The sequence below is a fragment of the Phyllobates terribilis genome, unplaced genomic scaffold (genome assembly GCF_046119375.1).
Source record: "Phyllobates terribilis strain yellow unplaced genomic scaffold, ASM4611937v1 Scaffold_3__8_contigs__length_932513732, whole genome shotgun sequence".
In the NCBI taxonomy this organism is placed as follows: domain Eukaryota; kingdom Metazoa; phylum Chordata; class Amphibia; order Anura; family Dendrobatidae; genus Phyllobates; species Phyllobates terribilis.
In genome coordinates, this window is record NW_027362763.1 from 488,584,312 (window position 1) to 488,608,395 (window position 24,084).

The following is a 24,084-nucleotide window of genomic DNA, read 5'->3' on the forward strand; positions in this document are numbered from 1 at the left end:
TGGCATGCTGGATACCAGCTTCTGGGCCAAATCTGGACTGATGACAACCCATTCTTGTTTAATCAGTGCTTGGTGTTTATCACAATGTTTTTGAGGACTGACCATAGGTTCTCAATGGGATTTCAAGGTTTGGTTAACCAGGTCACTTTGTTATCACTTTCCCTTGTGACAGGCTATCCATCATGCTGGGAAAAAAGCATTGTTCATCACCAAATTGATCCTGGATCCTTGGGAGAAGTTGCTCTTGGAATAAAAACAATGAGTAGATACCCTTCAGTAAGTAAATAAATATTATTAGTACATGTAAATAACATAGGGTACTCAGTTGACGATCTTTTGATCAAAAGAGCGTACATGGTCACAGTGTGAATGTGTACCTATACATTGCACTTCCACTAACAAGTATACCGGTTCACGTCTTTGGTTTTGTTTTAGTTATTTGTTCTTGGTATAACTGAGGGAGGGGCTACTACCTTTTGGGATGTGTATCTGGTCTATTTTAGATTTTCACAGGCAGGTGCAAAATAGTCAGGTCTGGGTCCTGCTCTGCCCCCTGTCTATTTTGAGGCTTGCTGGCACGTAGCGAGGTGAGATACTAGAGTTAGGGACCATCCTGTTTGGGCATGCCTTGTCATGGAGGGATAACTTGTACGCTCTTTTGATCAAAATCGTATCAAACTTAGTACCCTACCTTATTTACATGTACTACTACTATTAATTTACTTTCTTACTGAAGGGTATCTACTCATTGTTTTTATCTGTGAATGGCCACAGTGTGAATGTGCACCTACACATTGTACTTGTACTATCAGGTATGCTGGCTCATGTCTTAGGTTTTGTCACACACAATAGAAGAAACAAAATGAACATATTCTGATGTAAGTAAAAGGCAATAGTGCATATAAAGAACAGAGTACTTCGAAAACACTGCTTTTGATTGAATAAAAAGGAAAATCCATCCCACCAAGGTGTACCCAATCGGGACGGTCCTAACCTCTAGTATTAAAACCTTACCATGTGTCAAAAATGACCTCAATATGAATAAGGGCCAAGCAGCATTGGAGCAACTATGGGCACCAAGCCATGGGAAGCTATGTAAATGTAATGCCTAGCTCAAAAAAAGGGGGCTCAACGTCCAACTCAATTGGGTACACCTTGTCGCTGTGGGATGGCTTTTACGCTTTTTTTTTTTTAAAATCAAAAACAGTGTTTACTAAGGTACCCTAATGTTATCTATATGCACTATTGCTTTTTACTTACAGCAGAGTATATATTCATTTTATTTCTATATCAGGCTTTGTCAGTTTAATGGATAGTGTGAACATGCTACGTTGCATATATACTCCAGTTAATTTCTTTCAGTTTTACTTAAAATTGTGAGCGAGCCTTCTCCCTTGGCTGAAAGGTAACCCCACACATGAATGGTCTTAGGATGCTTTACTGTTGGCATAACATAGACTCATGGTAGCGCTCACATTTTCTTCTTCAGACAATCAATCATTCTTCCAGATGTCTCAAACTGCTTCAAAGGAGCTTCATCAGTTTTGAGACCGACACCAATTTTTGTTTTCGCAGCGTTGGTTGCTGGTTTTTATTGTGATTATTTTCATTAACTCTTGATTGCACTGAAGAGGGATCAGATGAATTGCAAAAAAATATAAAGTCATTCCATGCTATGAAAATTAACTTAAAGGGGTTGTCCACTACTAGGACAACAACCCCTTCTTAAACTAAATGTTCAGTCCCGATAAAATAAAAAAACCTATTCTCACCTCCCGTGCTGGCTCCGTTCCAGTGGTGTCGGCAATGGCGGTTCCAGTGGTGTCGGCACTCGCGGTCCCACTGGCCAGGGCTTCAGCTGACCCCGGATTTCCTCTTCATGTTCAGTTTGCCTGAAGGCGGAGACAGTGATGCCAGTGCTTATTGGGCGCCAGCCATCACTTGTCATTCCACCGCATCACAGCCCGGGGACCGCGAGTGCAGACACAGCTGGAACGGAACTAGGTTTTTTTATTTTATCGGGGCTGAACATTTAGTTTAAGAAGGGGTTGTTGTACTAGTAGTGGACAACCCCTTTAAGTTAATTTTCATATCATGGAATGACTTTGCATTTTTTTTGCAATTTATTTGATCACTCGTCATTGCAAACAAGAGTTAATGCAAATTATCACAATAAAAACAAGCAGCCAACGTTGCGAAAACAAAAATTGGTGTCAGTCTCAAAACTTTTGGCTATCGCGAGTTGACCATAGTACTAGTAACAGAAAAACTATTGCTTTTCACCATTGTGATAAGGTTTCATGCACATAGCATAGCCACATGCAGAACCTCATGGAGGGCCGCACAGCCCTCCATGAGCTCGCCAGAGGTAGCCTGACTGCCATTAGATACCGAGAAGAGATCCTCAGACCCCTTGTGAGACCATATGCTGGTGCGGTTGGCCCTGGGTTCCTCCTAATACAGGACAATGCCAGACCTCATGTGGCTGGAGTGTGTCAGAAGTTCCAGCAAGATGAAGGCATTGAAGCTGTGGACTTGGCCACCCGTTCCCCAGACCTGAATCCGATTGAGCACATCTGGGACATCATGTCTTGCTCCATCCACCAATGTCGCGTTGCACCACAGACTGTCCAGGAGTTAGCGGATGCTTTAGTCCAGGTCTGGGAGGAGATCCCACAGGAGACCATCCACAACCTCATCAGGAGCATGCCCCGGTGTTGTAGGGAGGTCATACAGGCACATGGAGGCCACACAATACTGAGCCTCATTTTGACTTGTTTTAAGGACATTACATCAAAGTTGGATCAGCCTGTAGTGTGTTTTTCCACTTTAATTTTGGGGGTGACTCCAAATTCAGGCCTCAATTGGTTAATAAATGTGATTTCCATTGATGATTATTGTGTGATTTTGTTGTCAGCACATTCAACTTTGTACAGAACAAAGTATTCAATGAGAATATTTCATTCATTCAGATCTAGGATGTGTTATTTGAGTGTTCCCTTTATTTTTTGGAGCAGTGTATATATAATATATGCCACTATGTGTGTCAGAATATTTCCGAGAAACCTAGCTTTTAGGGGGTGCTTACATTCCAATACAATATGCAATGAAATGCCATAATTTTAACTTGCAACCAACACATTATGGTTATGTACAACCTAGTTGTGTAATAAGGGAATGTATTTGAGCTATAAGAAAGAAAAAAAAAAAGAAAAAAAACACATGTAAGCCAGGAATAAAACTGCAAGGTATTAAAAATGTGAAGATACAACACTTGCATTACCTTAACCTGTAATCACTACAAGCTCTGATTTACCCACTGACCTTGAAAAAACCTTCATCTTCTGTACCCAAGCGCTTCATCACACAGAGGGAAGGTGCAGACAGACACAACTAAAAGTATTTATAGTGCCATGCCTATCCTCAAGGGACCGCACACTAATGAGCGCTATGTACCTAAAAATACAGGTCTCATGGATGGCTACAGAACATCTCGTCATGAGTGTTGGGATTGTTGTGTGCCCATGGAGATATATACAGCAGACACAAGAAGTAGTTATGGACTATGCCTGCTAGAAGTGCTACTGGATCTGGAAATGCAATTAAAATCTTGGACTACAAACTTTCGGGAAGCGCTTACTCAAGCCAAGGTTTATAGCGGCTTCTCAGTCCTGTGTTGTATAGAGACCGAGGTTATTAAGACCACTGCATCCTATCTGCACCAGCAGACATCCTGTCTAATGAGTCTTCCCATTAGCAATTATTTATATAGTGGGTTGTTCTTGTTCTTCGCTCTTCATCGCATCACATGCCCGGGGAACGCTCCGTGCACGCCGCCTGTAGTAGATAATGGTATGGACGCTGCAACGTGATACTCAAAGACAGGATGGAAATCGCCCAAGCTGTCAGTAATGGGCAGTGCTTTGTTATGTTTGGGACTCGACGAGTTTTACTGTTTCTCAAGTACATGAGGCTAGGTCCAACTATAAATGAAGCCAATAAGTCAAATGTGGGAAAATATATTGGTAACGTTTCTCCTTGTGGCGAGTGACATACCAGCCCTGCCATGCCAATGTAAGGAGGCTTATTCACCGTACAATGATCCTCTGGGAAAAGCCTCTCACCTAGCCAAATCAGATCTCATACTTTGCACTGACAAGGGGCAATACCCCAAAACACAGTATCAGTAAATTTAGACTCTGATTTGGCTTTTATTCTAAGTCATATTGCAAGGCTTGTTAAAGGGTCGAAAGTGACTTGTAGGATCGCTTCTTCCAACAGGTGGTGCTATAGAGTTCAAGTCCTCTTCCTCTCTGAAGAGGCAATTTGCATGGAAAATACATTGGAACTCGGGCCAAACCTAACTTGGTCTGAAATCTACAAATTTTGTGCTAAAAAACTATATAAATTATAAAGACATAGTCAATAGAGTAAATAAGGACCAAACTTACACAATCTTCTAAAATGAAGGAAAAATAGATTACAGTAAGAAAAGTCTGACTAGTACACCCAACACAGAATCCTATGAGCCTGCTAGGGTAACACAGCACTAATGGCAGTAACCAGCCGGAATGAGCAGTCTCAGCAGTTTTTGTTTAATGTAGTGGCATTAATGAATATTCCTTTTTAGGGAAGGTATGAAAAAGAAAACTTTGGCTGACATTACGTTTCCCACTGTGATATAGCTGTAAAACCTACACAAATCTTTTGATGGAGACTCCAATGTAAATCTGGTTCTGAAAGACTAAAGAAAGGAGAAAAAAAGCTACACAGCATCTGAAACAACGGATACTGGAAGCCTGTGCTAGCATTTCTTCTGCAGTGTTGCTATCAGTGTGTCAAGAGTGGAAGAAGAGGGTTGCATTGACAATCCAACACAATGGGCAGCACTTTGAACACATTTTATAAGTGGTCATAAACTTGTAAAAAACTCATGAAAGAATAAAGTTACATTAAAACCAAGCACACCATTGTTTTTCTTATGAAATTCTCAATACATTTGATGTGTCACATGACCCTCTTCCCATTGAAAAAAATAAAGTTGGATCCAAAATGGCCATCACCAATCTGGAAAAGTTTTCCCCCTCCCATATACTAATGTGCCACAAACAGGAAGTCCATATCACCAACCATTCCCATTAAATTTAGGTGCATCAATATAAATGGCCCATCCTGCATACATATATACGTACATACTACACACATATACATACAGTGTGGGAAATACCGGTAAGTATTTGATCCCTTGCTGTTTTTGTAAGCTTGCCCACTGACAAAGACATGAGCAGTCTATAATTTTAAGGGTAGGTTAATTTTAACATTGAGAGATAGAATATCCCCAAAAAAAAAAAAAATCAAGAAAATCACATTGTATAAATTAGATAATTTTTTTTGCATTTTGCAGTGAGAAATAAGTATTTGATCCCTCTGGCAAACAACACTTAATACTTGGTGAGAAAACCCTTGTTGGCAAGCACAACAGTCAGACATTGTTTGTAGTTGATGATGAGGTTTGCGTACATGTCGGGAGGAATTTTGGTCCACTCCTCTTTGCAGATCATCTCTAAATCATTCCGATTTTGAGGCTGTCGCTTGGCAACTTGGAGCTTCAACTCCCTCCATAAGTTTTCTATGGGATTAAACTATGGAGACTGGCTAGGCCACTCCATGACCTTACTGTGCTTCTTTATGAGCCACTCATTTGTTGCCTTGGTTGTATGTTTTTGGTCACTGTCTTGCTGGAAGACCAAGCCACGACCCATCTTCAATGCTCTTACTGAGGGAAGAAGGTTGTTGGCCAAAATCTTGCGATACATCACCCCATCCATCTACCCTTCAGCACGGTGCAGTCGTCATGTCCCCTTTGCAGAAAAGCACCCCCAAAGTATAATGTTTCCCCCACCATGCTTCACGGTTGGGACGATGTTCTTAGGGTTGTACTCCTCCTTCTTCCTCCTCGAGTTGAGTTAATACCAACGAGCTCAATTTTTGTCTCATCTGACCAAAGCACCTTCTCCCAATAACTCACAGAATCATCCAGGTGTTCATTGACAAACTTCAGACGGGCCTGCACATGTGTCTTCTTGAGCAGGGGGATCTTGCAGACACTGCAGGATTTTAAACCTTTACGACGTAATGTGTTACCAGTGGTTTTCTTGGTGACTGTGGTCCCAGCTGCCTTGAGATCATTAACAAGTTTCACCTGTGTAGTTTTAGGCTGATCTCTCACCTTCCTCATGATCAAGGATATCCGACAAGGTGAGATTTTGCATGGTGCCCCAGATCGATGTCCATTGACAGTCATTTTGTATTTCTTCCATTTTCTTACTATTACACCAACAGTTGTCTCCTTCTCACCCAGCGTCTTACTTATGGTTTTGTAGCCCATTGCAGCTTTGTACAGGTCTATGATCTCGTCCCTGACATCCTTAGTAAGCTCTTTGGTCTTGCCCATGTTGTAGAGGTTAGAGTCTGACTGATTAATTGAATCTGTGGACAGGAGTCTTTTATACAGGCGACTATGTAAGACAGCTGTCTTTAATGCAGGTAACGAGTTTATTAGGAGCGTCTAACTGGTCTGTAGGAGCCAGAACTCATAATGGTTTGTAGGGGATCAAATACTTATTTCTCACTGCAAAATGCAAAAAAATGGATCTAATTTATACAATGTGATTTTCTAGATTTTCTTTGGATATTCTATCTCTCAATGTTAAAATTAACCTACCCTTAAAATTATAGACTGTTCATGTCTGTCAGTGGGCAAACTTACAAAAACAGCAAGGGATCAAATACTTATTTCCCCCACTATACATACATACATATATATACACCCACCCACACATACATACACAGTTGTATATACAGTCCTGAGCAGTGCCGTATCATTAGGAGGCTTCACTGCTACAATGCCTCAAATTGCTACAGATCCAAACGGCAGCATTCCAGAGTGATGTCAATAGCCCAGCCTCTGAAAGATCTGTTTTATACAGCCAGCCCCCTCTCCCTTCCTTCCACACCTCCTCAATTGTTCCCATAAACTGAGTGACAAATTTCAGACGTTGCCACACAACTCCAGGAAGGGTGGGATGAAGACTTTCCTGTAGCCCAAGGCACACTGACCTAGACCTTCTCAACGGCCACCAAACAATAAGGTAAGGTGAACAGTGGAGGGGGCTATCTCCTCTATAAGCAATGAAGCAGTCTGATAGTAGCCAATGTATCTAAATACCATGCGCTCTTGTCTAGCTCAGGACCCTGCTGACTACTTGGCATATTGTGCATCCTGCCTTTTATGTACTTTTATTTACTAGTAATAATGAATATCTCGACACAAACCAAATGCTAAAAAGCACATATGAAAAATAATCCTAAATATGATGTGATACAGATAAATATAGGGCAGATGGGTGGAAAATTCCTCCATAAGAAAGGAACTGCAACCAGACAATTCCCTGGAGATGAAAAATTCCATGAAGTTGTCATTTAGCGTCCGAGAGGCAATATGCAGAGGTCCCTTTCATAAGGAGGAATGGCTGTACGAGCCGGATTATAATTCATCTAATGTGTATTAAAAGGACTTTTCTGCTTCTTCCTAATCACAATAATTAAAAATCATGAGGATATCCACAACATGTGCTTGTCACAGTGTATAACTGTAGTTTTCCCTCCTCTCAATGTAGTAGGAATATTTCCATTCATTAACACCAAGCACACAAATTAAAGTCCACATAATACTGGGAATATCTTTGAAGGGTAAGCCATAATGTAAGTATTAATGCCGGGGTAATGCACAGCTATGGTATGTAGTGAGGATATACTCTACATGTAATAAATCAAGTCACCGTGGTCAAGCGTCTTGTTACAGTGCACAGGGTAGAACAGCTATATAACTACATGTAGCTGAGGGATCTCATACTTGTCCTCCACCCTTACCCAATATCAGAGGTTCTGGCTCAGTGCTTGACCCGTCAGTGCTAGTCCAGATGAAGAGAATTTGGTGGCACTGTCCCATCATCAGGGTGTGGAGGTCGTACTGGTCACAAGCACACGACACATCAGCCGCGTCCTCAGAGCTCTCCTTCTCTGGTACAGAGGAAATGGAAGGAATTCCACCAAGACTTAGTGTACTATGGAAGACTGCTTGTATACAATTCCTGGGAACAGCAGGAGTCCCTATATACCCAGACAATGCTATGTCTAAGGGACAGTCCATTACAGAACTAGAGATATTGATGAAGCATAGAACGTCCAGGGCAGCTGCTAGACTTACCAGCTAATGCAATAATCCAATGTTTACCAGGAATAACAGCAGGAGCCCTGCCAAGCCTCATCACGACAAAGGACCAAAGTATTTTAAGTATTTTTAACCATTGTATTTTCCCCCACTCGTGACCTTCTCAAAATCCCTTATTATCCGTAACATGCTCATGTGGGTTTAGAGGGCACAAACACACAACTAAGATCAGAACCATGGGATTAGTGAAAATATGATGGCAAACCTGGGACTAGCTGTACAGCCACCTGGTCTACGTGGACTTGGGTAACCAGATCTTCCATGTTTCATGTCTCACCATAATATTCAGAGAGGGAAACTTTAATGGCAAACATTGTGTGTCCTCATAATATATAACAGATTTCTCAAAAAGGGTAAAAATAATAGCCATCCTAGAGCCATAATGAAGACACCATTGAAAATATGTCTAAGTAATATCAGTCTCCATTAAGAAGCCTTGGTCTGTTCGTGTTGTCAGGTGAACGTGGAGACACATATGGGAACCAGTAAGTCTATAAGCTTCTGGTTTATGTCTCTGTCTGAGAATCCAGCAGAAAGCTGAAATATCACAGTGCCCGGACTGATGGCATGTGTTTTGTAGCCTAATATGGACTAGAGACTACGCTATACTTCACATGTAATGCAGAGAACATTCAGGAAAATCCACAAGATGAGAGCGCAGCACCACATAACGGGGATAAATCTTTAGGTCGGGCCTAAGGAAGCAGCAGGAGAATGTGAAATATGTCGTATCTGTAAGACAATGCCAGGAACCGGTCTCTACAATGGCCACGTTTATGGCTTTTGTTTGCATGCTTTACAGATCACAGTTTGCTTACACCAACTCGGTACTCTCTATAAGGACAAACTTTACCCCTTAGACCTCCCTGTAAGAGGCCTCTCACCCAGCCAAATCAAAACTGATGAGAGGCAAACACCCTGAAACAGGTGTCTGCAAATTAAGTTTGTGGTTTGGCTTACAATCCTGTCCTGTGCCAAGGCCTATTAAAGGGTCGATATTGACTTTTAGGATTGCTACATCCAATAGGTGGCACTAGAGTTCCTGAAAAGGCTATTTGCATAGACTAACATTATTAGTGCTAGTCTATGGAGTATAGGAGAAACGCTAACTGTATCACCACCACCCATACAGACAGATTGGAGTTATACACGGTCAATGGATAGCTTACTACTAACTCGAGGTTAGATGTGGATTTCAGTTGGGAATGGCATGTATTAATTGCATGATTCACTGTCACTGTGAGTTTTCTAACTGTCACTCTCCTGCTCACTCAGCTTCACCCTTGGATCTCCAGTCAGGAGAAGACTCAGGTCCTCCTTACACACTGTGTACGGGAAGCACGCTCTCTCTTTCTGCACTTCTATAACCCATCACCTGCACCTCTCTGTCCTTCTGTAGCCATGGATAAAGTCCAGCACTTAAGATCTGCCATGAGGAGAGCCTCAAACATTGAGGTCACCCCGCAGACCCGCCGAAACCTCCAGGAACTCTTTGTGAATTTTTCTCTGATTCTCATCTGTCTTCTTCTCATCTGTATCATTGTGATGCTCCTCTGAGATTCTCCACTGCTGTAGATACCCCAACAAACAGACTAAACTGCCCCCCAAAGCACCACCATAAAGATGTGATGTACAATTTATCACCATGCACCATTTCTTGCCTCTGTATGCGGTGTGTCATTTATTTTCACTTGTAAATTGATATTTATATTATTGCGCAATAAACCTACCGTAGCATTTTCATTGCAGGCTATAATGTGATCTAATATAGGTGTGTGAATTTCTAGTGTGTGTCCCCATGGAGTGATATCCCCTAAATAAAAGTATAATCAAACAACAGAATGTGACATCTGACTTGCGACTTCTTAGAACGCATTTATCAGGAATGGAGTGTCTGTCTGCTTCTTGTCCTTTGAGCTTTAAGGGTATGTTCACACTAGGTGCTTTTTCAGCATGTTTTTTCTGCAGCAAAACCTGCTCTCTTGGCAGGAAAGAAGCTGCGTCAAAAACGCAGGTTTTGGTGCGTTTTTCAGGAACCCAAAGTTCAGCTTTGCTTCCACCACAAAAGCATGAACACAGGTCACCAATGCAAGACATATGTGATACCATATTAACCAGAATTTCAAATGTAACAGTGGGGGGAGGTGACTTGGTCTGGAATAGTTTACCTAAGACACTGGCAGTGCATTGAGATTGTAGGACACGGTTTACTTTTACACTATGGTCTGCCATTGAGTTGCTCAGGGATTATTTAATTTCACACCTCCGTGGGCCACAGGTATTGTTCAATCTCACACCTAGCTCAGCCAATGTTTACATTGTACACATCAATAATTGAATTAAACTATCCTAATCCAAACTGCCATCTCAGGTGACCAAGACAAGATGTTAAAATCACAAAAATAAACGAGTTTCACATACTGATGTACTTGCTTTTTTTCACTAAAACGCAGCAAAACCTGATAGCTATGTTCATACTAGGTGTTTTTTCGGCATTTTTTCACCACCCATTACTTTCAATGGGTGAAAAATGCTGAAAAAAATGCAGAAAAACCGCTGAAAGTAGTGACATGCTCTATTGTGCAAAAAAACATGCAAAGCACAACATACTGATGACACAAAAACCAAGGTGTGTGCATGATTTTTCTGAAATCTCAGACTTTGCTGGTACTGTAAAACGCAGCTGAAAATTTGCATAAAAAAGCTGAAAAAATGCCTAGTGTGAACATGGCCTTACAGTGGGAGATCCCAAACCTCTCCTTTAACTCTTTAGGTCCAGTTACACTGTGTGATGCACAGCCCTAATGTCTGCCAGTCGGCGATCATTTAATAGCCTATTTATACAGGCTGACCTGGCTTCAGATGTGCACTGAACAATCCGTATTAGATCATTCACAGTGCATAGGCTGCCACTGTTCTCAGTAGCCCAGGTCCTATGTACACTGGACAATGTGCTGCCGAGAACAATGATCAATTTTATCCAATGAATGAGTGTTTTGCTCATACCTCAGGTGATCGTCAGCCTTTTTAGAAAGCATGATTATCAGGAAACAAGATTCCTTGGAGCTCTTATTCATGACAATCGTGCAGGGTAAATTCATCTTTAGTTAAAGGGTTACATCGTTTTTTGTTTTTCTAGTTTGTTACTCCTTGTCTTATGTATGCATCTTTACTGGAAAGATGTAAAATGTGGGGCTAGTCCACATTTTACACATGGCCAAATCACAAGAAAGTACCTACTTAAGAGAAGAAGTGGCAATTATGGGACTTTACATAAGTGGAGGCTCCGCTCCAGTCCACAAGTACCAGGAGACATTTACCTAATACAGATCACTTCACACACTTCCCTGACTCTTGACTTCTTACTTCTAAAAGACCGTTTAGATACGGCCGATTGAGGCCATTAAAGGGCAGTGGGCTCCGTGTAAGTTTATGGTTGGGTTTACACAGAACAATAGTCAATACAATGAGTCTGTGCCCATAGAATATCATTGTTCTCGGTAACACTTCTCCTCTATACATGGGTTGATGGGCTGTCAATAACAATTTTTAGGCCAGCTTAAAAATTATTGCAACTGACGAGTAAGGCTGTGTGCCCACAATGCGTTTAAGTGTTTCCGCAGCGGCAATTCCGCTGCAGAAACGCTTAAAAAGCGCTTGGTAGAAGGTCTGCAATGTTCCCCAATGATAATCCGCATGTGCTGTGCACATGCTGTGGAAATTTAAGCTGCGAATCATCATTGCGGAAAAAAACGCAGCACTACCAATTATTTTGCGGAAGCGCTGCGTTTTTGCCGCCATTGACTTGCATTGGAACGCATGGAATCCGCATCACTGCATCTGTACATGCAGATTACATGCGTTTCAATGTGCGGATGGTTCCCGGGTCTGTAGAAGAGGAGACTCTCCTCCGGATCCGGGTACCATAGAACCTGTAAGAAAAAGAATAAAATAAAAAATAAATATTATACTTACCTTCTGATGGCCCCCGGTGTCCTTGTCTTGGCTTGACGGCAGATCGCGGTGGACTCGAGGACATGCCATGACATAATTTAGTCATGTGACGGGTCACACGACCGCTGACGTCGGCAGGTCATTTCAGTGTACCGCGAGCTGCCGGCAAGCAGAGACACATTGAATAAAGACTCCGGGGGCCATCAGAAGGTAAGTATATATTTATTTTTTATTTTTTAACATTCTTTTGGTCACACTATATAAATCCATGCCATTTGCATGGATTTATATAGTGTGACCAAGTTGTCAAGCACTTTCCAAGTGATGCTAAAAATCGCTTGGAAAGCGCTTGTCAACCCGCATGCAGAAATGCATGTGAAGAACGCTTCACATCCGCATGTCCCTGGCAGGAAAAACGCATGTACAATCCACATGTACAATCCGCATGCGTTTTTTCTGCCAGGGAGATGCAGAAACGCTCAGGAAAAAATCCGGAGCATTTCTGCATCGTGGGCACATAGCCTAAGAGTTTTGTTCGTTGATCAGCGGTTTACAAGCCTCTTCAGGAGAGCTGATATTCTGGAACAAGCATTCAGAAGAACACTGATTATTGGCTCATCTAAATGGGCCATCTGTGATCAGCCATGTAGGCAAGTTCATTTAAATAGGTAGCAGACGCCATACAACTCGGGGTATGTTCATCTTGTGGGGAAACAAAGCATGGAACAGGTAAGAATCCAATCCCTCTGATCTTTATTTCCACTGACCAGGGTTAGATGGGCCATCTAGCATTAGATGCATAGAGAAATATCTAAGGCATATGACCTTGTAAAGTAGTCACTGATGCGGGGCACATTTCTCCTGGTTGTGTAAATGGAGTATCATGGAGTCAAACTAGTCTCTAGCTTGTGCTCTAATCGAAATGGAACCTATTGTGGTGCCAAGTTCCCTTTCAAATCCCACCAGCATCAATGGACATCTTATACTAAGTGGTAATCATGTACTTAATTTTTGTGTGATTTGTCACCCCGGGCATTGGAACACCTGAAAAGCCGGGGACCAGCTGAAAGTTTCTTCCCAATCAGTGCCCTGGGTACCCATGCTCACCCTTGTCGTTTAACTGCATTTTATGTAGGTACTAAGGTTGCAGTTGTCTGCAATAATGAAACTGAGCGCATCCACAAATAGCAGGAATCATAGCTCCATGTACAGTGCTGGCCAAAAGTATTGGCACCCCTACAATTCTGTTAGATAATACTCAGTTTCTTCCTGAAAATGATTGCAATCACAAATTCTTTGGTATTATCTTCATTTAATTTGTCTTCAATGAAAAAACACAAAAAGAATTGTCCTAAAGCCAAATTGGATATAATTCCACACCAAACCTAAAAAAGGGGGTGGACAAAAGTATTGGCACTGTTTGAAAAATCATGTGATGCTTCTCTAATTCGTGTAATTAACAGCACCTGTAACTTACCTGTGGCACCTAACAGGTGTTAGCAATAACTAAATCACACTTGCAGCCAGTTAACATGGATTAAAGTTGACTCAACCTCTGTCCTGTGTCCTTGTGTCTACCACATTGAGCATGGAGAAAAGAAAGAAGACCAAAGAACTGTCTGAGGACTTGAGAAACCAAATTGTGACGAAGCTTGAGCAATCTCAAGGCTGCAAGTCCATCTCCAAAGACCTGAATGTTCCTGTGTCTTCCGTGTGCAGTGTCATCAAGAAGTTTAAAGCCCATGGCACTGTGGCTAACCTCCCTAGATGTGGACGGAAAAGAAAAATTGACAAGAGATTTCAACACAAGATTGTGCGGATGGTGGATAAAGAACCTCGACTAACATCCAAACAAGTTCAAGCTGCCCTGCAGTCCGAGGGTACAACAGTGTCAACCCGTACTATCCGTCGGCGTCTGAATGAAAAGGGACTGTATGGTAGGATACCCAGGAAGACCCCACTTCTTACCCCGAGACATAAAAAAGCCAAGCTGGAGTTTACCTAAACTTACCTGAGAAAGCCTAAAACGTTTTGGAAGAATGTTCTCTGGTCAGATGAGACAAAAGTAGAGCTTTTTGGAAAAAAGCATCAACATAGAGTCTACAGGAAAAAAAAGAGGCATTCAAAGAAAAGAACACGGTCCCTACAGTTAAACATGGCGGAGGTTCCCTGATGTTTTGGGGTTGCTTTGCTGCCTCTGGCACTGGACTGCTTGACCGTGTGCATGGCATTATGAAGTCTGAAGACTACCAACAAATTCTGCAGCATAATGTAGGGCCCAGTGTGAGAAAGCTGGGTCTCCCTCAGAGGTCATGGGTCTTCCAGCAGGACAATGACCCAAAACACACTTCCAAAAGCACTATAAAATGGATTGAGAGAAAGCACTGGAGACTTCTAAGGTGGCCAGCAATGAGTCCAGACCTGAATCCCATAGAACACCTGTGGAGAGATCTCAACATGGCAGTTTGGAGAAGGCACCCTTCAAATATCAGGGACCTGGAGCAGTTTGCCAAGAAGAATGGTCTACAAATCCAGCAGAGCATTGTAAGAAACTCACTGATGGTTACCGGAAGCAGTTGTTCGCAGTTATTTTGGCTAAAGGTTGTGCAACCAAGTATTAGGCTGAGGGTGCCAATACTTTTGTCTGGCCCATTTTTGGAGTTTTGTGTGAAATGATCAATGATTTGATTTTTGCTTCATTTGTGATTGCAATCATTTTCAGGAAGAAACTGAGTATTATCTGACAGAATTGCAGGGGTGCCAATACTTTTGGCCAGCACTGTATGTGTGAACAAAGCAAGGTAAAAGCAGGTTAAATGGACTTTAATGAAGCTTCTGTTAAGAAAGACTAGCAGTGGTAATCTAAAAATTATCGAAAGTTCAACCCAATGGGTAAAAAGTTTCACAGCTACTTATTTTATTAAGTCTTTGGGCTGTTTGAGTTCTGTTATATTATTGATATTGCAGCTCCACTACTTTCTTCATTGTGGTTTATAAGGATCAGGAACCAACCTCCTTGCCAATGAGGTGTACAGGCCAAGCTACTGCTTGTTCCTCCCGCACTGTACCGATTCTGTACATTTACACTGCAGCTCGGCCTGTTCAGACTAGCTACTGGCTACACACACAAGCTCACCAAGGCAGGCAGTGCTCCTTTCCCAATACAGCAATGGTAGGAATACAGGGGAATACCAGGGTGGGCCTTTCCCAACATCACAGATAGAAACAGTCAGCATGCAGCCGTTTCTGCAGGATTGCCATGTTACACACAACAGTTACAAGTTGCAGAAAACCTAAGTGAATTTATCAGGCAAGACAACCTGTTTACATTTCTCTGCACTGCAGACAAATCGCTCTTACCATTAGCTGGGATTCTTAAAATGATGAAGAGAACGAAAAATGTTCCCAGTTTAAAAGTTCAACCCTACAAAATATTGTTCAAGTACCATGGTAACACATTGATGAACGGCATCCAAAAAATCAAAAACAAAAAAAGGAAAAAGCGACTTTTCCTTCAAATCCTGCTACAAAGTTTTGTACTCGTACTAAAAATAAAAAACTGATCAACAAAACCGAGGAACAGAATATTCATTTGTTTATTAGCGAAGGCTATAAATTGTCAATTTCATCCCTCAAGTAGCACTTCCAACATCTGGCAACATAGTTACAGGATATTAAGGTCATCACAAGTAGTGTATCGCCAGTGTCCATTGCAAATGTATTCAAAGCTGACTTTATGGCCAATTATAGCCCTCAGCTAGCGCTAGCAGTCCCATAGAGGCTCAGCAGAGCAGCAGTGCACACGGACCACCACTCTAATCAAGCAGGGGACAGGAGCCAGGGCTGTGGAGTCGGTAAGCCAAACCTCCGCCTCCTCAATTTGCCTGACTCCGACTCCCTCATACATGGCTCATGTTTAAGTGATAAATTTACTGTAGCACAGATTCATCTCAGCTAAAAGTCTAGACCCTTAGATCAGGAATAGGACAGACCTTTATAGGACATTTCATAACTTTCCCAAATTCTTATGAAAAATATTCCCCACAAACTGCCTTGAATTTACTGTACCCAATTTTAGGAGTCGGTCCATTTTATACAGCCTCCAACTCCACAGCCCTGACAGGAGCCCTGAGATTCGGTAATCTGTGGGGGGTCTCAGCACCCATGCCCCACTAATCTACTAGTCGTTGCTCATCCTTGGACAAGTTGCTGCTGCCAGATAACTTTTCAGCAGGCAGAGTAACCTTAAAAGTAAATGGCCGCCTTTAAAGGGAATCTGTCCATGGAGAAAATGGAATCTGATTTGAAGGCAGGATGTTATAGAGCAGGAGGAGCTTATCAGATAAAATGAACTCCTATACAAACAAACAGCAGGGATTCAATGAATAAAATACAAGTTATACTGAATCTTTTCCAACGAACCTATATATATCATTGTGCTTAGCTTCTTCACTATACCATTGATCAGACTGCATGTACAACACATGATCTTTCAACCACAGACCGCAGTTTGAAAAAATTATTCCACCATTCCACAATTACAATTATTGTAGCTAGCGGGAAGGATGCTGCACTTTACGGGAGCGTCACTGATGCCATGCGACGACTCATATGCGCTAGCCAGAATACCTACTGTATATGTCACTGAGTACAGATTGTGCTGAGGGCCGATAAATGCTAGGGAAAATAATGAATCCTATATGATGAATTTCCCATCAGATTCTTCAGTTTTCCATTAAACAATGGTGCCAGAGGGGTCTGATGGCCAATTATTCCCAACGAATCTACATAAAGGCTAAGTGCCCACGATGCAGAAATGCTGCATATTTTTTCCGCTTCTCCCTGGCAGGAAAAACGCATGCGAATTGTACATGCATTTTTCCCGCCAGGTAGAAGAGTTTGTCAAGCTTTTTTGCATGCATTTCCGCATGCGGGTTATCAAGCGCTTTTCCAAGCGATTTTAGCATCACTTGGAAAGTGCTTGACAACTCGGTCACACTATATAAATCCATGCAGCCGGCATGGATTTATATAGTGTGACCAAGTTAATAGTTAAAAAAAAGAATAAAAATGGTAAAAAATAAACATTATACTCACCTTCTGATGGCCCCTGGTCTCCTTCTCCGGTGCGTCCGGCGTCTTGGGCAGCTTGCGGTGGTGTAAAAGGACCTTCCATGATGTCATTTAGTCATGTGACAGGTCACGCGACCACCGACGTCAGACGACTAAATGACGTCATGGAAGGTCCTTTTACACCATCGCGAGCCACCAGCACTGGAGAGAAGACCGCGGGCCATCAGAAGGGGAGTATAATGTTTTTTTTTATTTTATTCTTTTTTTTACAGGTACTATGGTACCCGGGTCTGGAGGAGAGTCTCCTCTTCTCCAGACCCGGGTACCATCTGCACATTGAATCAATTAATATCCGCATGTGCACATGTAGTGATGCGGATGTTATGCAATTCAATGCAAGTCAATGGCGGCAATTACGCCGCGTTTCCGCAAAAATAATGGACATGCTGCGGATTTTTCTGCAATGATAATCCGCAGCGGAAATTTCCGCAACATGTGCACAGCACATGCGGATTACCATTGGGGACCATGGGGCACGTATTACCAAGCGGTTTTTTAAGCGTTTTCGCTGCGGAAATTCCGCGGCAAAAACGCATGAAAAACGCATAGTGGGCACGAAGCCAAACAATACCACAAACACCATAACACAATGGGCTGTAAATGGAAACACTCACTGGTCATCACAGGTCACATGCCGACTCTATAGTCAGAAATGTCACATATGGCAGGAAGGTAACATTACCAACAAATCATTCAATGACAGAACGTGGGGGATGTGTAGAAGTTATTATTCACCAAATTCATCAGTATACTGCTAACTAACCGATTATTAATACTGGAAATTCTACAATGTCAACAAGCATTTTCACAGTCTAATAAGAAATTACTTAGATATAATATAGCTGTCTCTTGACCCAGTAACTTACTATCAGAAAATATATAAAATGTACTTTCTTCCTAGAGAAAGAAAACCTAGAAAGTCGAAGGCACATTCACTGCGGAGGCTGACCACCATGGATCTTGCCAACAACAGAGGCCTCAACCTAATGCTCAATTTTGTGCTGATCATCATGGTTCTTCTCCTTATGTTTATTCTGGTAAAACTACTGTGAGATCCCAAGTTTGGATACCGTACCATGACCACTCGATGGCATCAAGGAGGGTATATCCCATCTGGGACTTAAAGTACAAGTTACAAGGACATTTCTTTCAGACGGCTCCTCATTGCTGACAACAGAGATGACAATGGGTCTTGTAAACATCCAACCACCTAGCGGAGCTCCTCCATTACACAAATAAGATGATCTGTACCAACATCATACGTGACCATACCGCTGGCATGACGGACACCATGATGGAATGTCTGTCCAGACGATGGATTGGATTGATCTCAATAACCTTTACCTAATCCATCTAAATATCCCAGTTCATTGAGAGGTGAATCGGGGAAAGAACTGCTTGCATATATTTGTCATCCTTGAGTCGTCTCCAGAAAGCAGAACGTGTAATAATTTACAGTAATAACCTTAGATCTAGCTATTCCTTCACAGGTTAGAGGGCACTAGTACTAAGGCACACCAGGAAGCACCCATTTCTATACGTCTACTACTTGCACTTTTCCAAAGTCTTTTTTTTCTTCTGCATTCACTTCTATAACAAGAGGGATAAAATCCATAAATTAATAAAAGTCACAGTATTCTGATGATTATTAGTATAAGCAGATGGAAGTCTAAACAATCTACATCCTCACATAAATCCAGTTAACCATTATCCAGACAGCCAAATGGTTTTCCGAAATACAGCTCTCTATTTTCTTGTTTTAACGTGGTAAAGAAGAGAATCAGAACTTCATAAAAGTGTGAATGTATCATTATGGTATGCTCACATGTTGGGTAGTCATTGTGGATTTTCTGTTCATGCAGATTATATTGTGGAAAAGCCATAAAGGGTATGTTCACACGGATTTTACGCACAATTCACTCTATTCTACTTCCGTTCTCGTACTTCCTCCGGATGTATGTGATATATCTGAAGGTGGGAAGAGTGAAACAGCAGAGATCGCGTGACATAATGTCATGCGATCCCTGGTAGATCCAGTTAAGACACCGCTGGAAAGGCACTGGAGGCTAGTATAAGGACACGTTCAGTATTTTACTTAAGTATTTGTAATCCAGAACTATGATTGGGTATGAAATGCAAAAGTGGCGCACGTGTATCTATTATATTTTTCCTATGATTGTTCCACTCCTGGTTTTGGCTTACAAATTCTAAGGTAGAAAGCTGACCGAATACTCAACGTGTGCACGCAGCCTACTGCTGTGTTCACACATTGCGGCTTTTAGCAACTACAGCCCTTATACAGTTCGGTCTTCTTGTTCTTTCCTTGCACAATCACTTTAGCTTATATGGAGGCCATTATAATCAGTCTTGCAAGTGTAAGGGCCCCGTCACACTAAGCGATGCAGCAGCGATCCCGACAACGATACGACCTGTCAGGGATCGTTGCTGCATCGCTAATACATCGCTGTTTGCTGGCAAGATAAAGAGATTGGGAAGGGAAGCAGTAGGAAGACCAAAACGGTACAGGTCTGCGCAGCTAAAATACACAAAATGACTTCAAAGTGTGAACGCAGCCAAATACCCAGCAGATTTTCTGTAAGTGAATCTGCAGGGGAAAAGCCTCTGCATTTAGGCTAGGTAAGAACATGCCCTACAATACCAGCTGCATAGATGAGACTTAACAAATCTCATCTACAAGTTGCAGAAAATTGCAGTACAGAAATTGACACGTAGTGCCGGTTTGAAACTTTATTATTTGTGCAGAACTTAAGGATTTCAACCTTTGCAATGCATGAGGTGAAATATATGGCAAATCTGGAACAAAATCCACAGCGAAACCCATAATACGTGAATTTTGCTACAGATATGCAGCAAACAAAAAAAAAATTCTGCAGCAAATCTACTGCACATAAACTTAATCTTCCATAGGATAGGAAGGATTTATCTACTTTCCAACTACACATTGGGTACAAACATGCCAAGCCCAAGAGATGAGATTGTTCACGTGATTGGGGGTTGGAAGGGTGGAGAGATTTATCTATATAAAAACCCAGCCATATTGGTGTGCTATACTTCTGACCGCACTGTGACTGTGAATAAACAGAACTAAAACTAATATTGTAACTTATTGTTACTAGGTATGCCAAGATGGACGGCCAGAGTGATAACAGACATCATTATCGGATCAAATTTTGATTTAGCAGATTCAGTATCCACTTTTCACCAAATCTAACAATGAAAACATGTTTTGTATATGCTGTTTTGGAAAAGTGCTTGGCAACTTAGTCACACTATATAAATCCATGCAACCGGCATGGATTTATATAGTATGACCAAGTAATAGTTAAAAAAAAAAAAAAAAAAGTATAAGAATGGTGAAAAATAGAAAATAAAGATTATACTTACCTTCTGATGGCCCGCGGTCTCTTTCTCCGCTCCGTCTGGTCTCCCCGGTGTCTCGCGGTGGTGTGAAGGACCTGCAATGATGTCATTGAGTCATGTGACAGGTCACGCGACCGCCGAAGTCAGCGGTCACATGACTCAATAACGTCATGTCAGGTCCTCACACCACTCGCTAGCCACCCAACATACCGGACACATCGCTATTGAGACCGGGGCCATCGGAAGGTAAGTATAATCTTTATTTTTTATTTAAAATTCTTTTTTTTTACAGTTTCTATGGTACCCGGGTCTGGATGAGAGTCATGTTCTCCAGACCCTGGTACCATCCGCACACTGAATCACTTCATATCCGCGTGTGCACATGTAGTGATGCGGATATCAAGCGATTCAATGCAAGACAATGGCGGCAATTACACTGCGTGTCTGCAAAATTAATGGACATGCTGCATATTTTTCCGCAATGATAATCCGCAGCGGAAATTTCCAAAGCATGTGCACAGAACATGCGGATTATCATTGGGGACCATGGGGCACGTATTACCAAGCGTTTTTTTAAGCGTTTTCGCTGCAGAAATTCCGCGGCAAAAACGCTTCAAAAACGCATAGTGGGCACACAGCCTTTGGGTGAAATGATCATTTAGCTTGTACATAAAATCATCATTATCAGCAGTACATCATCCTGTGGAAACAAACATATTCTAGCACAGATCTAGATTGGTCTGTACACAATGGAGATTAGGTCAAGCCAATGTAAGAAAGATATTAAAGTGAGTCTTATCCGCCCCAAAATGTTGTCCCTATAAAACACATTCCTGCAGTCTAGATCGCCCTTCTTTAGCTGGACAAACGGTTTTATTTCATATGTAAACCGCAGCTCCTTGGCGCACCATTATGGTGACCCAGGTCTCAGCGCACCATTCTGTCCCCTCAATCAGCATGCGGCACACGTCCCCTTAGCTTGGTGGACATTGATCAATTGCCCAGAGCGATGCCTAGATTACCTGGCCACACTGACACTGCAGGAGCTCAGGCAGCGCACACACAGTGTCCATGCGGATGCCCTTTCATCTCTCTCCTGTCTACATCGGCTGCCCGCTACTGTTTGATCGGCATGCCAATTGAGAGGCGATGCCAATGGGGCGCCGCAGAGCCCACAAGTATATATATACAAACGCTTTTCTGAAAAACTAAAGAACTGAAATCTGTACTGCAGGTATGAATTTTATAGGGGCCAAGTCCCCTATATGGCTTTAGAAGTATAAATCAAGTTTTAAGGGTAAGAGACTATGTAGCCGATTGGTGGTCAATTAACACCACATACCCTTAAAGAGGACCTATCACCTCCAGACATATTATGGTATATTACAGTAAGGAGACTGTAGATATAAATAAACATGAAATAAATTACCTTTGGAAGAATTTCTTGCGTTATGAAATAAGAGAATCACAGTTCTGGGAGCCGCCATCTTGGGATTGGCAGCTCAGCGTGCTGTGCTCTGAGACACGCCCCCAGAGGCTGGTTGCTAGGCAGCACCTCTGCTCAGCAGTGTAGAGACCCTGAGAGCTCATTTATCAAATGGTTGTAATAGAAAGGGGGACAATCTATATAAAGGGGTCTCCTGCCTATATATACTATGTGTAGAGCCAGAGAGAAGGCTACAGAGTAACCACAGCATGCATCACCCATATCTGCGAATAAAGATCCACATTTACATCTCCTGGCTAAAAATGGAGCAAGTTGAATAATAGAGGTGAAGCAGCGCTGCAGTGGAAACAAGTGAGAAAGGCCGATGTCATCCATCCAGATCAGATGGGGGAATAAAGTCTATCTGTAACACTTGTTTTCAGTGAAGTGCTGCTTCCATTCTATTTTTTCCTAATTTGAAGGTTTTTAGCTGGTTGCTGATATTTTTCCATATATGTCTCTATATCTATAGCAAAGAAAATGGCAGGCAGCACTCCAAAAGGTCTTTGAAAAAACAATATGGACTTTATTAGCCTGGTGTGGCGACGTTTCAGTGGCAGACAACCTTCATCACTGCTTGCAAAGGTCGCCTGCCATTTTTTTGCTATACTGTCTTTACTTATGGATATGTGTTTGGGGCCTTGCACCCCATATTTTGAAGATATGGTGCTGTTCCAATTCTGACTCTCCATATCTATAGATTTATATATAGCGCAACTTTATGTAACTGCACATTATGCTGAGCCCCTCTGTCTATATAACACAAGTATGCTCGAGAGCGCTACATATACATGTATTATGTAGACAGAGAGCCAACCATATTGTGCAGTTACATAAAGGACCGCTATCTCTAGCTTTCTCCGGCAGTGCCTGCGCTCAGATCTGCAGACTGCATTCACTTTCCTTGCTGCACTGCATCGTGGGAGAGTGACGTCAGCACAGCAGAGAAGGGGTACCCCGAGCCTGGCTGCCACTTCAGATGAAGTCGGCTCTGTGGAGTGGAGGCTCCTGCCAAGAAAGGGAGGTTTTCTCCCACTTGGTATATGCCTTGTTTATAAAGTTTTGGTCAAATGATAAATGTTATTACATCTGTATTTAATTTAAATAATTAAAAATTTAGTGATAGGTGCACTTTAAGGTTAGACCCACCTTAAATCCACATTTACACAGCCTGATAGCAGCTGTTGAATGACCACCAATCACATACATGTCAGCGCACGAGCGGCTATTCAATAGCCTGTTTAGACAGGACGACCACACTTTCATGCACACTTAACGATTGCTGAATATGAACATCCTGTGCGCTAAGAACATCATGTTAGTACATCAAGCAAGCTAAGGTGTTGCCACTACTCGATCAACCCCTTCTCAATCCCTATTTTTCACCCTTGTAAGAGAACACTTATATTAACCTCTGGTGCCAGCATCGTTCCAGCAGTGTCAGAACTGGTTCTCCCGGGGATCGTGTCACATTGTTATGTCACGCAAACCCTGCGGCCAATTAGTGTTGGTGTCAATCTCCATGCCTTTCCGATTCGTCCAAACATCCGGAGGAAGTGAGAGCTGCTGTTCTTAAATTGTCACATGATCCCTGGGAGTGTCACTGCTGGAACAGCACGGGCCCTGGAGGTGATATAGGCGTTATTATCTTACAAGGGGTAAACAAAGAGGTTGAGTAGTGGACAACCCCTTTAATCATTCACTCAAGGAAGGAGTGTTTTGCTGGTTCTTCGGGTGACCACCGACCTGTTCTCGGTTACCAGAGTTAATGGGTCACAGAAGCTTTATTTAAGTATAATGTCATCATCAGTGTAACCAGAAATCTGTTCTGTGCTGA

At 42.2% G+C, this 24,084-nt stretch overlaps 1 protein-coding gene and 1 long non-coding RNA gene across 5 annotated transcripts in view; one reads left to right on the forward strand and one right to left on the reverse strand.

Moving 5' to 3' along the window:
• The window catches only part of CEP85L (centrosomal protein 85 like), a 173,158-nt gene that overhangs the window by 52,503 nt on the left and 96,571 nt on the right, over window positions 1-24,084 (reverse strand). The window lies entirely within an intron of this gene.
• Window positions 6,890-22,201, forward strand: LOC141259650 (uncharacterized). Its single transcript, XR_012318446.1, has 2 exons — window positions 6,890-7,151; window positions 18,282-22,201. It is a non-coding gene; the product is annotated as an uncharacterized lncRNA (long non-coding RNA).